This window comes from Vulpes lagopus, chromosome 14 (assembly GCF_018345385.1).
Source record: "Vulpes lagopus strain Blue_001 chromosome 14, ASM1834538v1, whole genome shotgun sequence".
Taxonomy (NCBI): domain Eukaryota; kingdom Metazoa; phylum Chordata; class Mammalia; order Carnivora; family Canidae; genus Vulpes; species Vulpes lagopus.
This window is the reverse complement of record NC_054837.1, coordinates 14,747,556-14,765,904: the sequence shown is the minus strand read 5'-3', so window position 1 is coordinate 14,765,904 and position 18,349 is coordinate 14,747,556. Positions and strand designations below refer to the sequence as shown.

General features: G+C 39.6%; 1 protein-coding gene and 1 pseudogene across 2 annotated transcripts in view; both read right to left on the bottom strand.

Annotated features, from left to right (window-relative positions):
- Positions 1–18,349, bottom strand: part of TTC28 (tetratricopeptide repeat domain 28) — a 616,175-nt gene that overhangs the window by 597,626 nt on the left and 200 nt on the right. The gene's annotated exons all lie outside the window — the stretch shown is intronic.
- Positions 6,423–18,344, bottom strand: LOC121475717 (annotated as a pseudogene).

Here is an 18,349-nt window from a genome sequence, read left to right as displayed (position 1 = left end):
TCACACAGAGAGAGAAAGAGAGGCAGAGACACAGGCAGAGGGAGAAGCAGGCTCCATGCACCGGGAGCCCGACATGGGATTCGATCCCGGGTCTCCAGGATCGCGCCCTGGGCCAAAGGCAGGCGCTAAACCGCTGCGTCACCCAGGGATCCCATCATTCTCACTTTAAAGACAGGACAATGGGCAGCCCTGATGGCTCAGCGGTTTAGCGCCTGCCTTCTGCCCAGCATGTGATCCTGGAGTCCCCGGATAGAGTCCCACGTCAGGCTCCCTGCATGGAGCCTGCTTCTCCCTCTGCCTGTGTCTCTGCCTCTCTCTCTCTGTCTCTCTGTCTCTCATGAATAAATAAATAAAATCTTTAAAAAAAAATTTTTAAATAAAGACAAGACAATAAGGTACAGATCTGATGCGTGTGACCACTGCATATACTACAATGCCATGATACATAACTTTCTATAAATTTAAGGCAGCCTTTGAAATGCAACACTGCTTGAACACAACTTGCTTATATGCTTTTTAAAATTTATATCTGGATTTGTAGCTAGATAGAATATCATTTTCTCACATGTAGAGTATTTTTCAAGACTCTCTGCTGAGAACATCCACCCTGGCAACAAACTCCTGGTACCCCAAGAAGCAAAGGATAAAATGGGCAGAAAATTAAGCAATGAAATAATCTTACACACTGCAAAATAAAACTACTATCTTCACTACTATCACACTCAGAAGTCAGAAGTAAGTTAATTCATGGTAGATATGTACATTTTATAAATTATTATTTTTATAGAATGAGGCTCACAAACATCCTGGAGTGAGAATATAAAATAAAGTCCCTGATCTTTAAAACTAAATACATCAGGCACCTGAGTGGCTCAATGAGTTAAGCATCTGACTTCGGCTCACATCATCATCTCAGAATCCTGGGATTGAGCCCTGCATTGGGCTCCCCCACTCAGTGGCCTGCCTCCTTGTTCCTCTGCCCCTCCTCCGGCTCAGCTCATGCACTCATGCTCGCACGCTCTCTCATAAATAAATAAACCTTTAAAAAGAAAAATAATAATTTTTTTAAAAGATTTATTTATTTATTTATGACAAACAGAGAGAGGGGCAGAGACATAGGCACAGGAAGAAGCAGGCTCCTTGCAGGGAGCCCTATGTGGAACTCGATCCCGGATCCTGGGATCACGCACTGAGCCGAAGGCAGACGCTCAACTGCTAAGCCACCCAGGCATCCCAAAAAAGAAACAAAATTTTTAAAAAATTTTTTTAGCCAAATCAATACAAATTTCACAACTCCTTCTGTAAAATCAATCAAAATGCTGTGACAATGATAGGAAAACAAGCACATTTGAAAAAATTTTAACTAATAAACACATGAATTAATTCCAGCTCTTCCAACTTCAACAATAAATATGTATTCCAGAGTAGAAGAGTAATCATATGTCTATACACCTGCTACCCTGTATACCCATCTCACAAAGGATAAAAAAAAACTTTAGTTTAAAAGTCTTTGAGTTCACAATAGACATGACTTAAAACATTGCAGTGTAAAATGTCTCCCAACATTCAACTATTTCAACTCTATTTCAATAATAAGCTAAAAATTTTTGTTAAGTAAATACCTACATTTTGGCCTCAAAATTCTTCAAATGAAGAATACTCCAATGAAGAATTCACTTCTAGAATCCATTTTTAAAAAAAATATTTTATTTATTTACTCATGAGAGACACAAAGACAGGCAGAGTCACAGACAGAGGGAAAAGCAGGCTCCACAAAGGGAGCTGGATGCGAGACTTGATCCCGGGACCCCAGGATCACACCCTGGACAGAGGGCAGGCACCAAACCACCAAGCCACTCAGGCATCCCTCTAGAATCCATTTTTTAATGACAAAAAAACTTCCTCAGAAAATTAAAATTAAACGTTTCTTTCACACACCTAGCCTTAGGCTAAAATTCTGAATCAACAAATGATTTACAGTATTAATATGATTTGTCTTTAGTTAACAAACTTTTAGTTTGCACTATAAAGACTGATTCCTCCTCATCAGTAAAAAAAGGAAGATACAAGCAGTGATTTCCTCTTCGTTACTTAACACGTTGTATAGTCAGAACCCTCATTTAGACATCCCTACTTCAGGGGCCTGAAGACATTTAGACAGTGGGCCTGTTCCTGCATGTGGTCATCACCAATCTATCTTCTCACATTTGACTATTTTCCATTCTCTCTAGACTTGTTCCCCACCAAGGACTTAAGGCCATTTTATCCCACTAAGTGACCTCAGGGAATGGGGACAGTGGCCTTTTCTTCAGGCAATGTGCCCAGCAGCTCTTGGTCAAAGTACTGTTGCTATAAACTATTTCTGGGAGGCTCTAGGGCCCTCTCCCTCAGCATGCCTCTGGGGAAAAAGGACCCTGTATTAACTCATGAGGATTTTCCTTAACCAACAATAAATGGAGACAATTAAATAAATAAATAAATAAATAAATAAATAAATAAATCAGGCAGTGATTTTAGTTTACAACTCTTTATTTCAGAGATACATATGAAATTAGAATCATTCCTTTACTATCCTAAAAATCGTTTTTATATAGCCTCATTTCATTTAATATTTTTCTTCATTATCTGGTTTAATTCCCATGCTTCATTTGAGAAACATTCATGTCAGGTACTATATTATTAGCTTAATAACAGTTTGTAACTTCAAATACTTAAAAAATTAAGCAATTTACATTATAGTTAATTTTAACTTTTGACTGATAAAAAGTTACTCGATAATAAAATTCAAGAATAAAAGTATCAAATGCTCATCCCTTTGCTCTATCCTTATAGAGACTTAAATTCCAGAATACTGTGCTAACATAACCTTCAGCTTCACAGTAGAAATTCGGTTTTAGGGGTGCCTGGATGGCTCAGTTGGTTATGAGTCTGTCATCAACTTAGGTCACGCACGATTCCAGGGTGCTGGGATTGGGCCCTGCCATCCAGCTCCCTGCTCAGAGGGAGCCTGCTTCTCCCTCTCTTCCTGGCTCCTGCTCTCTCTTGCTATCTCTGTTGCTATCTCTGTCTTTCTCTCAAGTAAACAAATAAAATCTTTTAAAAATTAGGTTTTAACAAGATAGTCAAGAGAATTACTTATATTACTGTCTCGCAATAAATCTAACATTCAGTAGCAAAAGACAGTTACAATTGATCACTATTTGCTTAATGATCATTGAAATCAAAGACCTGACTAGTATGTTTAAGAACACAGACTCTAGGGACGCCTGGGTGGCTCAGCGGTTGGGCACCTTCGGCTCAAGTCATGATCCTGGGGTCTGGGATTGAGTCCCATATATGGCTCCCCACAGGGAGCCTGCCTCTCTGTCTCAGTCTGTGTCTCTCATGAATAAATAAATAAATCTTAAAAAAAAAAAAAAAAAAAAGAACACAGACTCTAGAGCCAGACTGTAACTCACAGTTCAGGATAACTCAACTTCCTAGCTCTGTGATCTTGACCAAGTTACTTAATAACCTCACTGTACCTCAGTTTCCTCATATATAAAATGGGAATAACAATAGTTCCTACCTCATAGGAAGTTATGAGGACTAAGTGAGTTAATATTCAAAAAAGGACTTAGAACAATGTCCAACACCTAGTAAGCACAATACATTAGCTATAATAATCTGAAGCCAAGAGACCCTATATTTATGGAAGGAATACTACACAATTTACATGGTTTTTCCAAATATGCCTAATGGAAATTTTATTTTTTTAATATAATTGAAATTTAAGAGCAATTTCCTGAACAATTTTTCTAAACGGTTTTCAAAAAATCTTTGTAGAGATTAGGAAGCTTTTGAATTTAACAAAAGCATTATTTGACAGAACAACTTTCAAAAATCCTGTTAATTCATAAGCTAAAACCATAGGGATCCAAGACAGCACTCAATACAAAAACATTACATTGCAGAACAAAAGGAACTGTGGCAGTGTTTTTATTTTTCAGTACTGTCTCAGGAAATTGTGCAATCTGACACTTTTCCTACCGATAAGAAACTATACACAAGGCCAAATGTCCAATAAAGGTGCCTGAATTCCAAAATCACATTAGTAACATGCAAATTCCTGAGAGAACACACCTAGATGTGTAAACAGTTAACTCCAAAATAAAATACGAACCCAACCCACGTGTTAGCCTTATTAAATATATATACTCAATATCAAATAACACTAACAAAATATTAGGAAACTAAGTTTCTAATCTCAGAGGACAAGTCACAGGAAGTCTTAAGAACTTGACAGTTTCCTCTGTTCTATAACTTAGCCCAGTCATTTTATAAGCCCATGAGGGTCAATATGCTTGCATTAAAAATGGTGTTACTTACAGGTCTCATTATTTCAAAGAAAGTTCATCTTTGACATACATCTCAATATGTTCATGTGATATTTAATTCACAGAAACGTTCTCATCCTTCTTAATTTCAGGTGTTCTCCACACAAATGCTTAGTGAACATTTTATTTTATTTTATTTTTTATTTTTTTTAATTTTTATTTATTTATGATAGTCACACAGAGAGAGAGAGAGGCAGAGACACAGGCAGAGGGAGAAGCAGGCTCCATGCACCGGGAGCCCGACGTGGGACTCGATCCCGGGTCTCCAGGATCGCGCCCTGGGCCAAAGGCAGGCGCCAAACCGCTGCGCCACCCAGGGATCCCGAACATTTTATTTTAGATACTGTAAAGATAGATTCTACAAATCTCAACTACTTCTCAAACTATATCTAATTATTGCAAAGTGTTAATAATTTAAATCAAAAGAATGAGAGAATATATGTTATTAGATTCAATCTATTTTTCCATATGCTTGAAATTATTTATACATATGCACTCTATTTTAACTATTATTTTTGGATTTAGTTTGTCACTCTATAAAATAGCTTTAGATGACAGGGTCATCTTGGATGACAGGTATAATTCTGCTCATTTTACCATCTATCAGTGAAAATAAAAATGGGAGAGGAGCAAATAAAGACTGTAGTAAAATATCTTTTCATTTTACTTTAGGAAAGTATCTTTAATGGCTTTTCAAAAGATTAAATATTTTTTCTCTTTATTTTTTTTAAGTAGACTCCATGCCCAATGTGGGACCTAAATCACAACCCCAAGATCAAGAGTCACATGCTCTGCCAATTGAGCCAGCCAGGTGCTCCTTTCATTTTCTACTTGTTTTTTTTTTTTTTTTTACACCTATAATGAGACATATATTTCAGATACCATAAAATTCATCCTTTTAAAAAAGTTTTTAAAGATTTTATTTATTTATGAGAGACAGAGAGAGAGAGAGAGAGAGAGGCAGAGACACAGGCAGAGGGAGAAGCAGGCTCCAAGCAGGGAGCCCGACGCGGGACTCAACCCCGGGTCTCCAGGATCACACCCTGGGCTGAAGGCAGCACCTAAACCGCTGAGCCACCCAGGCTACCTCATCTTTTTTTTTTTTTTAATTTTATTTATTTATTCATGAGAGACAGAGAAAGAGAGAGAGAGAGAGAGCAGCAGAGACACAGGCAGAGGTAGAAGCAGGCTCCATGCAGGGAGCCCGATGTGCGACTCGATCCCAGGTCTCCAGGATCACAACCTGAGCTGAAAGGCAGCACTAAACCGCTGAGCCACCCAGGCTGCCCCAAAATTCATCCTTTTAAAGTATGCAGCTCAGTGGTTTTTTTATTCATTCAGTTTTGTAACCTCTGCCATAATTCTAGTATTTCTATCACTCCCAAAAGAAGCACCATACCATTAACAGTCACTTCCCACCTCTCCTCCCCAAGTCCCTGGCAAATACTAAACTATCTATTGTCTTTATGGATTTGCCTATCCTGAGTATTTCACATAAATGGAATCATACACTATGTGATGTTTTATGACTGGCTTCTTTCATTCAAAATACTTTCAAGGTTCATCTGTATTGTATCATATGTTAATATTTCTTCCTTTAGTATGGCTGAATACTAGTTCCCTGTATGAATACACCACATTTTGTTTATCCACTCAACAGTTCATACACTTACAGATTGTTTCCACTTCAGAGCTATTATGAATAATTCATGTACATTCATGTACAAGTTTTTGTATGGGCAAATGCTTTCATTTCTCTCAGTATATATTCAGAAGTAGAATTACCATGCCATATGGCAGCTCCATGTTCAGCATTCTGAAAAAATGCCAAAGTGTTTTCCTAAATGGCTGCACAATTTTACATTCTCAAGAATTAGGGTATGAGGACCCCAATTTCTCTACATCCTGACCAACACTTGTTATCTTTTTTACTTTTAAGCCATTCTAGTAGGTATAAAGTGGCATCTCATTGCGGTTTTGATTGGCATATTCCTGATGAGTAATATCTTTTCATGTATTTATTGGTCATTTGTACATATTCTTTGAGAAATGTCTATTCAAATACTTTGTCCGTTTTTTAATTAGGTTATATTTTTATCATGAGTTGTAAGAGTTCTTTATATATTCTTGACACAACTCCATTATTAGATCATGATTTGCAAATATTTTGTTACATTGTGTGGGATTTCTTCACTTTGTTTTATATTTGTTTTGTTTTGTTTTTACAAGGAAGCCATAAGTGTACAAACTATTTTTTTTTTTTGTACAAACTATTTAACAAAGCCTACAGATTTGTTTTCTTTGACATACCCACAGTGTAGCCACAGTGGCCTGTGGTCTTGGTACGCTGGCTTAGGACACAAAGTCCCAAGGAGTGATGAGGCCTCTGTGGGCTTGAATCTTCTTGATTCTAAGTCTTCATGAAGTTTGCTGTCCAGGCCTTTGGCCAGGACCTAGCTGTATTTTCTATGCTTCACATCTTTTAGTCTGTTCCAGAATCAGTCTGGGATCTTACACTGTATAATGGTGATCACACATTCCATGTCATCCTGATGGAGCTCTCCTGATCCCCTGGTGAGGTCTATGTCTGCTTTCCTTAATACCACATATCTTTGCCCCACCCCTCCCATCACTTAACTGCAGTAATGGCAAAGACTATTTTCCACTGTCCATTGATATTAGTGTTGAGTACTCACAAAATGTGCTGGAATTCTCAGGGATCACTAAAGATATGCCACTCCTAGTGGCAGGGTGCAGGCCTCCTGTGGAAGACCTCTTTTCACTTTCTTGATGCTGTCCTTTGACATACACAAGTGTTTAATTTTAATTAAGTCCGAAGCATCTATTTCTTCTTTTGTTACTTTTGTTTTTAGTATTTTACTTAAGAAATCACTACCTATATGGCACCTGGCTGGCTCATTTGGTAGAGCACGCAACTCTTGATTTCTGGGTCATGAGTTCAAGCCCCATGTTGCGCACAGAAATTACTTTAAAAACATAAAATAAAAATCACTGCCTAACCCAAAGTCACAAAGATTTTCCCTGTATTTTCAAATAAGAGTTTTATTGTTCTTGTTCTTATGTTTGGGTCTCTGATGCACTTTTGAGTTCATTTTTGTGTATGGTATGAGGTAGGGGTTCAAATTCATTATTTTGCATGTGGAAATCTAGTTGTCCAGCACCATTTGTTAAAAAAAACCATTCTTGGGGATCCCTGGATGGCTCAGCGGTTTAGCACCTGCCTTCCGCCCAGGGCATGACCCTGGAGACCAGGGATCAAATCCCGCATCGGGCTCCCTGCAAGGAGCCTGCTTCTCCCTCTGCCTGTGTCTCTGCCTCTCTCTCTGTGTCTCTCATGAATAAATAAATAAAATCTTAAAAAATAAAATAAAAACATAAAATAAATTAAAATAAAATAAAATAAAAAAATAAAAAGACCATTCTTTCTCCCACTAAGTGGTCTTCACATCATTGTTGAGAATCAAATGGCCATAAATGTGAGGGTTTATTTCTCGACTGTCAATTCCATTGATCTATATTATTCTTTTTTTTTTAATTTTTATTTATTTATGATAGTCACAGAGAGAGATAGAGAGAGGCAGAGACACAGGCAGAGGGAGAAGGCAGAGGGAGAAGGCAGGCTCCATGCACCGGGAGCCTGATGTGGGATTCGAACCGGGGTCTCCAGGATCGCGCCCTGGGCCAAAGGCCGGCGCCAAACCGCTGCACCACCCAGGGATCCCTATATTATTCTTTTTTGTTTGTTTGTTTGTTTAAAAGATTCTATTTATTCATGAGAGACACAAAGAGAGAGGCAGAGACATAGGCAGGGGAGAAGCAGGCTCCTGGCAGGGAGCCCAATGTGGAACTCGATCCCAGGACCTCAGGATCACGACCTGAGACAAAGGTAGACACTCAGTCACTGAGTCTCTCAGGCTCCCAACAGAAACTATTCTTAAATCATTCTTTCCCACATCACTACTGGCTACGAACTGAATGAAGCTCAGGTGACCAGAACAGGACAGTTAAGCACCATGTCACAGGGGGCCCAGTAGGACCTAAGAAGATAAGCAGAGGAAGTGAGACTTTCCATGGAGCCTGGACCCCCACCCTGTGAATCTCAGTGAGCACACAGTCCCCAGAGGAGGCGGGCTTATGCCAGTACCACACTGACTTGATTACTGTAGTTTTATAGCTTTTAAAATTGGGAATTAATTTAAAAAAAAAAAAAAAAAAGGGATCCCTGGGTGGCGCAGCGGTTTGGTGCCTGCCTTTGGCCCAGGGCGCGATCCTGGAGACCCAGGATCGAATCCCACGTCCGGCTCCCGGTGCATGGAGCCTGCTTCTCCCTCTGCCTATGTCTCTGCCTCTCTCTCTCTCTCTCTGTGACTATCATAATTAAAATAAATAAATAAATAAATAAATAAAAATAAAATTGGGAATTATGGGTGCCTAGGTGGCACAGCTGGCAGCCAACTCTTGGCTCGGGTCATGATCTCAGGGTCATGGGATCAAGCCTCACATTGGGCTCTACACTGAGCACAAAATCTACATAAGACTCTCTCTTCCTCTCCTCTGCCCCTCCTGCTGCTAACACATAGCACACATGTGCTCTTTCTCTCTTAAAATAACAAATATATTTTTTTAAAGATTGGGAAGTGTGGGCAGCCCCAGTGGCGCAGCGGTTTGGCGCCGCCTGCAGCCTGGGGGTGTGATCCTGGGGACCAGGGATCGAGTCCCACATCGGGCTCCCTGCATGGAGCCTGCTTCTCCCTCTGCCTGTGTCTCTGCCTCTCTCTCTCTCTCTCTCTCTCTGTGTCTATGAATAAATGAATAAAATCTTTTTTAAAAATTATATATATATAAAAAAAAGAAAAGATTGGGAAGTGTGAGTCATTTAAGTTTGTTCTTCTTTTCCAAGATTGCCTTGGCTACTCTGGGTAGATGCTTCTACATGTATTTTAGGATCAGCTTGTACATTTCTGCAAAAAAGGTAGATTGGATTTTTATAGGGAATGCACTTAATCTGTATATCACTTGGGGAAATACTGCTGTCTTAATAATGTTAAGTCTTCTGGTCCATGAATATGGGATGTCAAAATTGGACTTACTCTTATTTTAAAATTACATTCCTTAAACTGCTCAGTCCAATAGCATTAAAACAAAATAACCAAGAAAAATACCTTCAACCCCAAAGAACTGAATCCATTCCAGCTTTACTTGATGCTGAAGAGTTCAATCACAAAATAAAGAGAAGTGACCCAGAGATCCCAAAAAATTTTTGTAGGATGTCTGTCCTTTAATTCTAACCATTACCCTCTTCTCTCCTCCCATGTCCACTTTCTACTTATTTGGTTGATTGCTTTCCAACATATCTTTTCTTTTAGGCTATTCTATCACTACTTTACCCTCCTCCTCTTTCAAAGACTATTTTTTCTTGGGACACCTGGGTGGCTCAGCGGTTGAGTGCCTGCGTTCGGCTCACATCGTGATCCCAGGACCCAGGATCGAGTCCTGCATCAGGCTCCCTGCAAGGAGCCTGTTTCTCCCTCTGTCTGTGTCTCTGCCTCTCTCTCTCAATCTTTGTCTCTCACGAATAAACAAACAAATCTTAAAAAAAAAAAAAAAAAAGGCTATTTTTTCTTGGGTTTAATCTAAAAATGAGCACTAATGACTTTCTACATACAGGATTTGGCAAAATATAACTATCTAGGTTAAACGGATTTTCCTTTTATAATAACACTAGAGAATAATAATCTTAATTTTCATCTTCATCAAAGTGATATTCTCTACACAATTCTACAAGTATAATGAATATTAATAACAAGTTTTTCCTACCAATTGTTGATCTAAGTCTATAGGAAGCTGAAACATTGCCATGGCAATTTTTAGGTTTTTTTTTTTTTTTTTTAAGATTTTATTTATTTATTCATGAAAGACACAGAGAGAAAGAGAGAGAGAGGCAGAGACACAGGCAGAGAGAGAAGCAGGCTCCATGCAGGGAACCCGATGTGGGACTCAATCCCGTGACTCTGGGATCATGCCCTGTGCCCAAGGCAGATGCTCAACCGCTGAGCCACCCAGGCATCCCCCATGGCAATTTTTAAACTTCCACTTTGGCAAACTTAGCCAATGATAGCATGAAAATGGCAAATGCATAATCATGGAATGGGAAGCCACATACAATAATATGCCTTCCCTTATTTAACAATCAGAACTAACCTATTGTCCATTCTTGCAAAATTACAACACAAAGTCAGGGTCGGTTGCTGTGTTACTTAGACCACCTACCATTTCTTACCAATCCTGTTCTTTATCCACAAAATAGTACCACATGCTCATCGTAAATCATCAATTATTTGTCAACTAGAATCTCATTTAAAATAATGCAGGTTAGGGGCACCTGGCTAGCTCAGTCAGTAGAGCTAGTGATTCTTGATCTCGGGGTCATGAGTTCAAGCTCCACACTCATGTGGGCTCCCTCTCTGCTCCTTCTCTCTCTCAAATAAAAAATATTTTTTAAAAAGAATATTTGGGGACAGAGTGGGAAAACAATAACTGAATATTGCCTAAGCATTTATTTTTATTAAAGATTTTATTTATTTGAGAGAGAGCACAGGCAGGGCAAATGGCAGAGGGAGAGGGAGAAGCAGGCTCCCCGCTGAGCAAGGAACCCGATGCAGGATTGGATCCCAGGACCCAGGTATCATGACCCAATCAGAAGACAAAAGACTCTGAGTCACCCAGGCGCCCCTGCCTAAGCATTTAATAAGAAGAAACTACTTAAATGGAAAGTGGGGTGTGACCATTAACTGAAAAAAAAGGTTTCAAAAACAGTATCTAGGGGGATCCCTGGGTGGCTCAGCGGTTTAGCACCTGCCTCTGGCCCAGGGCGCGATCCTGGAGTCCTGGGATCGAATCCCACATGGGGCTCCCAGCATGGAGCCTGCTTCTCCCTCTGCCTGTGTCTCTGCCTCTGGTGGCTCAGTGGTTAAGCGTCTGCCTTCCGGCTCAGGGCGTGATGCTGCGGTCCTGGGGATGAGTCCCATGTCAGGCTCCCTGCATGGAGTCTGCTTCTCCCTCTGCCTATGTCTCTGTTTCTCTCTCTCTCGGTGTCTCTCATGAATAAATAAATAAAATCTTAAAAAAAAAAAAACAGTATCTATATACATGTTTATCATACAAACCAGCAACCCCATTCTTAAATATTCGCTTTAAATATTAAACATACATAAAACACATCAAGACTTGTACATGCATGTTCATAGTAGCTCTACTCAAAATCACCAAAAACTGGAAACCCAAATGTCCATCAACTGGTGAATAGATAACAAATTGCAGAACACGTAAAATGAAGTGGTTCTCAGTAATAACAAGAATTTTATTTCTACTGACTGTGGTGGTGACTGCACAACTATAAAAACTTGTCAGAACTCATATAACTATAACAAAAGTATGGGTAAGGTCTAAGGCCAAATGTTGATATATGCATGCAGTAACAATTTCTGTATTGCCTTGGATCTCTGAGGACTAGGTATTAGCAAAACGAAAGGGCTTGTTAACTTTAGCCCAGTGGTGTGAAGTTCAATATATCCAAGATATACAAACTCAAGTTATTTATGAATTGATCATGAATGTCCCTCAATCAAGGTGTAACTCCTTTGCTGTTCTCATTGTTATTGTTTTGAATTAAAAATAAAGAATGATTCTGGGGGGGGGGGGAAGAACTCATATTTTAAATTGGTAATTTTATCATATGCAAATTATACCTAAATAAAGCCAATTTTTAAAGACATTTTGCATGTTTTTATCTTGTCTTAGTTAAAACACCTATATACATTTGTGTATGTGTGTAAATATTATTAGAAAGAAAAATGCACAGAAAGTTCCGGAAAGATTTATACTGAGGTATTAATAATAATCATCTCCATATTGGTAATGTTATGGTTTGGGGGTTATTTATTTGTCTTATATTTTTCTTAAAATGTTATTTATTTGATAGAGAGAGAGCACAAGCTGGGGAAGCAAGAGAGGGAGAAGCAGGCTCCCAACACAGGATTCAATCCCAAGATGGTGAGACCACGACCTGAGCCAAAGGCAGACGTTTAATCAACTAAGCCAACAGGCACTCAGTATTTTAAAAATTGTATACAATGTATATGTTCAGTTTTCATAATAACAAAAGGGGTTTTTAAAACAAAGATCAATTTTGATTTAAAATTTTCTTACAGACATGTCTCTGAGTTATCCATCTGTGGGTTTGTGGGTTACAAATTTAATTATATTTCTAAGTTTGGAGGTAAGGTTTTATTGTCAAAATAATATTTACAAAGTAAACAATTATTTTCTTTGGATCATAGTGAATACACATTCAACAAATATTATGTTCCAAGTATCATATTTGGATTAAACCGTGTCTCTGGTTTCTTCCCATATTAAACAATCTACTCTGGCTACTGAAGAAACACCACAAAAAAAGTAATATTAAGTTTAAACATCAGGCTTTGGCTCTAACAGAGTTTTTATAAAAATAGCAATCATTCAAAATAAACAAGAATTGTAACCAGCAAATTCATTGGAAAAAAATATTGCTTCTGCTTTTAGAAGGAATAGGTAATAAAAGAACAGCCCATTAATAAGAAATATGGGGTAAAAACAAACAGCTTTGAGTTACACTTTATCACATTTTTTAAAGCTTTATTTATTTGAGAGAGAGAGAGAGAGAGAGTATGGGGGGGTCGGGGGGTGCAGAGGGAGGGGGAGAGAGAGAATCTCCAACAGACTCCACACTGAGTGCAGAGCCTGATGTGAGAGTGGGTCTCACGACCCTGAGATAATAACCTGAGCCAAAATCAAGAATCAGAAACTTAACTGAGACATCCAGGCATCCCACACATTTAATATTTTAAAAAATACTTACAAACGCATTGTCAAATCCCTATATAGCTCTTTAGCAGGCTTTTACAATACAATTGTGTGATGTGAGAAATTTTGTCTTTCACTATTCCTCAAGCACTCACAGAGATGCCTTAGATTACAGAAAAGCAATGGGGGACAGGAAAAGGTTTGAGGTTTTTGCTTGCGGTTTTTCTTTGTGGGTTTGGGGGTATGGAGGAGGGTGACTTTGTCTACGCTTTGGGGTTTGTTTGTTTGGGGGGAGTTATTGGTTTTGTTTGGGTTTGGTGTTTTGTTCGCTTTTTGTTTTTTGGCTTGCTTTTAAATGGAGTTATTTAGCAAAAGAAGATAAACAACAAATATTAAAACCCCACCACATGTAAGGCATTGTTCTTACTATCAACATTCTCTTTAAAAATTCTTTGGGGAAATAAATAAATAAATAAATATTCTTTGGGATGCCCATTATACATACAAGAACACTAAGATGTGTAACGGTTAAGAATTGTCAAAACTCATTCAACAAGTAGCAGAGCCAAAACCTAGAAACTTAACTATCACTAAATGATGAGATTAAAAGATTTATCCAAAACTCAACTATATTTCTTCTACAGACTAGCAATGAATTAGTAGTAAACAACAAGAATATGGAATTTTAAAAATAGTTCCATGTAGGGCAGCTCTGGTGGCGCAGCGGTTTAACGCGGCCTGCAGCCCGGGGTGTGATCCTGGGGACCCGGGATCAAGTCCCACATCAGGCTCCCTGCACGGAGCCTGCTTCTCCCTCTGCCTGTGTCTCTGCCTCTCTCTCTCTCTCTCTCTCTCTCTCTCTCTCTTTGTGTGTGTGTCTCTATGAATAAATAAATAAAATATTTAAAAAAAATAGTTCCATGTATAATAGCATCACATAAAATAAAATACTTAGGAATAAATTTTTGAAAGAAGTGCAAGACCTTGATCTGAAAACTACAAAACACTACTGAAAGGGCAGATTAAACACAATTTATATAAAAATCCCAGCTAATTTTTGCCAAAAATTAAAAACCTGATCCTAAAATCCATAAATAAGGGGCCAAAAAAAAAAAGCTAAACAGCCTTGAAGAAAACCAAAGTTACAGGATTTATATTTAATTTCAAAACCTATTACAGAGCTACTATAATCAAATAGTGTAGTACTGGCATAAGGATAGACAACAGAATAGAATTGAGAGTCCAAAAATAAAACCTAACATATAGTCAGCTAGGTTTCAGTAGGGTGCAAAGACCATTCAATGGTATAAAAACAATCCTTTCAATATATAGTGCTTGGACTATCATCATAAGCAAAAGAATGAATTTGGATCACTATCTTACAACACACACACAAATTAACTCAAAATGGATCAACAATGTAAATATAAGGGTTAAAAACAGAAAACCCTTAGAAGAAAGCATAGGGATAACTCTTCTTTTTTTTTTTTTTTTTTTTTTAGGGATAACTTCTTGACCTTGGATTTGGCAATGGATTCTTAGATATGACAGCAAAAGCATGAACAACAAAAGAAAAAATTGATAAATTGGACTTCATCACAACTAAAACTTTTTTTTTCAACAAAGGACATAATCAAAAAAGTGAAAGACGGAGGAGCACTTGGGTGGCTCAGTGGTTGAGCGTCTGCCTTTGACTCAGGGCATGATTCTGGGGTCCTGGGATTGAGTCCCACGTCAGGCTCCCTATAGTGAGCCTGCTTCTCCCTCTGCCTATGTCTCTGCCTCTCTGTGTCTCTCATGAATAAATAAAATCTTTAAAACAAATTTTTTTAATTAAAAACAAAAGTGAAAGACAACCTACAGAACAGGAGAAAATATTTGTAAATCATATATCTGACTAGAGTTTCGTATCCAGAATACTTAAATAACTCTTACAACTCAATCTATGACAAATAACCCAATTAAAAAATGGACCTAAAAAATGGACAAAGGATTTTAATAGACATTTCTCCAAAGAAGATATACAAATGGCCAATAAGCACCAAAAAATCCCCAACATCATTAGTCATCAGGGAAATGTATATCAAAATTGCAATGAGATACCATTTTATACCTACCAGGATAGCTAAAGTTAAAAAATTAATTAATTAATTAATAAAAAGACAATAACAAGGATTGGAAGGGATGCAGGGAAACTGGAGCCCTCATACTTTGCTGATGAAAATGTAAACAATGTAATACCTTAGGAACAGATTGTCAGCTCCACAAAAGATTTAAAAAGTTACCATATGATCCAGCAATTAGGATACGCCCAAGAAAAATTAAAACACGTCCACACTAAAACTAATAAATGTTCCTAGCAGCATTTTTCATAATAACCAAAAAGTGGAAAAAGCCCATATATCTATCAAGGAATAAATGGATAAACAAGGGGCACCTAGGTGGCTCAGTCAGGTAAGCATCAGCTTCAGCTCAGGTGTTGATCTTGTGATCCTAGGGTCAAACCCAAAGTCTGGCTCCTCAAGTGGGGAATCTGCTTGACCCTCTTCCCCTCACCCTGCTGGTACTCTCTCTCTCTTTCAAATAAATAAAATCCTTTAAAAAATGTATAAACAGGGCAGCCCGAGTGGCTCAGCGGTTTAGTGCCACCTTCAGCCAAGGGCGAGATCCTGGAGACCCGGGATCGAGTCCGACATTGGGCTCCCTAAGTGGAGCCTACTTCTCCCTCTATCTGTGTCTCTGCCTCTCTCTGCGTGTCTCTCATGAATAAATAAAATCTTAAAAAAAAAAAATGTGGCATATCCATTCAATGGAATATTATCCAGTAATAAAAAGGAATGAAGTACTTATAAATGCTACCACATGGATGAACCATAGAATGCCTGTGCAAAGTGAAAGAAACCAGACTACATATTGCAAGATTATATCATGTGAAATATCCAGGATAGTGAAATTGGTAGAGAAAGAAACTAACTGCCAGCAGCTAGGAGAAAGGTGAACAAAGAATGCTAGTGTGAAATATGATGAAAATGCTCTAAAAGCAGATAATGGTGATATATCTGGGCATATAGTGAATATTCACTATAAACTATGAAACTGTACATTGAAAAGGTTGATTTTATACTAGGTGAATTATATCTCAACAAAGCTGGGTTTGTTTTGTTTTCTTTCTAAGACTTGAAAAGACAGTGATGGAAATGTAATATACTGCATGGTGACTATAGTTAATAATATTGAATTGTATATTTGAAAGTTGGTAAGAGTAAATCTTAAAAGTTCTCATAGGAAAAGAAACTGTAACTATGTGTGATAACAGATGCTAATTGGGCTTACTGTGGTGACCATTTTGCAATATATACAAATATTAAGTCATTATGTTCTACACCCGCAAATAATGTTATATGTAAATTGTATCTCAATAAAAAGCCTTTAAAAAATCCATATAAAAAATATAAAAATCCATATAAACTGCAAAAATGACACACTGAAAAGCATCTAATTTTTCTATTTTTCTTCAGATGCAATTGCACCTCCTAAAGTCCTTTCTATATATTCACATTTTTCCAGTCAAAAACAAAAAAAGAGAGAGGGATGAAATCAACTACTAAAATTCAAAAAACCGGGACACCTGGGTGGCTCAGAGGTTGTGTCTGCCTTTGGCTCAGGGCCTGATCCTGGGATCGAGTCCCACATCAGGCTCCCTACAGGAAGCCTGCTTCTCCCTCTGCCTATGTCTCTGCCTTTCTCTCTGAGCCTCTCATGAATAGTCTTTTAAAAAATAAAATAAAATAAAAATTCAAAAAGCCATGAAAAAAAAAAGAAAAACCAGCCCCTGAAATATCAAATAACTTTCAAACAATTCTATTTTAGCAGGGACTCTGAACTAAAACATAAATCTCAATTTCAAAATATTACATAAAAACTACAAACACTCAGAAGAAGGTCTAAGCAAATTGCCAACTTTTCTGAATAAACAGTAGTTCAGATTTACTTTGATAAAATGTAAATATTTACCTGCCTGGAAGGAACAAAATCCTATATGCCCAGTGTTCCCAAATGATGAAGAGAAAGAAGCATGTTTTTTTGTTTTGTTTTGTTTTGTTTTGTTTTGTTTTTAAATCAGGGTTGGTTTTAGAATTAATTCTAACCTAGCGAGGGTATACATAGCTGATGGTTTATAGTAAGAAACGTACTCTCTGATTTTGCCTGGAACATACTGAAAACATGGCGCTATACAGTCACAGAAGTCGGGACCTGAGCGAAATCCCATCCCACGGTAAATCTGAGATACATACTAGTCTCAAGAGCTCCTACTGGGAGACTGTCGCAGCGAGCGAGCCACACCTGGGACCACGACGCCAGGTGCGCTGTAAGCAGAACAGGTCCCGGCAGCTGGACGCCCACTCGGTGCCCCAGTGCCCGTCGAGTCGGCTTGGTCCTAACGGCTCGACAGCCTGTTCAAGTCAGAATCTGCGTCTCTGCGCCTTGGCGAGTCTGAGGCCCTGGGAAGGGTGCATCGTACGCCGGGGCAGCCGGGGCAGCCGGGGCAGCCGGGGCAGCCGGGGCAGCCGGGGCAGCGGGGGGCCGCCCCGCCCCGCCCCGCCCCGCCCCGCCCCCCGCAGCCTCCGACGGCCGCACCTCCAGGGTCCGGGGGCTGGCATCCTTCGCCCTGCCGGCGCCCCAGCGCTCGGGCGGACGTCAAGCATTCCACGGTCACTGCGCGCTGAGCCACCGCCAGGCTTGGCTCCCCCCGGAACCGACGGCTTGCTCCCTGCGGTGCCCTCGGGGCGGTCTGCACCTGAGTCTCGGGGCAGCACGGACACCTGTCTCCCGGCGCGGCCCCCGCCTGCGCCCCGGCCAGGGGCGGCCGCCACCCCGCGGAGGCCACTCGGGGAGAGGTGGTGCGCAGTAGGCGCCGACTGTATACCGCCCCCCCCCGGGCGCGCGCGCACAGGCCGAGTGGGCGGCGGCGCGAGGCCGGCCAGCTCGGGCCCGGACGGTGCGGCGGGTTCCGCCCCGCGGGCGCTCGCCAGCCGCCGAGGCCCGGCCCGGCTCGTACCGACGGAGTTTCACAAAGAAAGTCTCCCGGCCCGCGCCCCTCATGCACT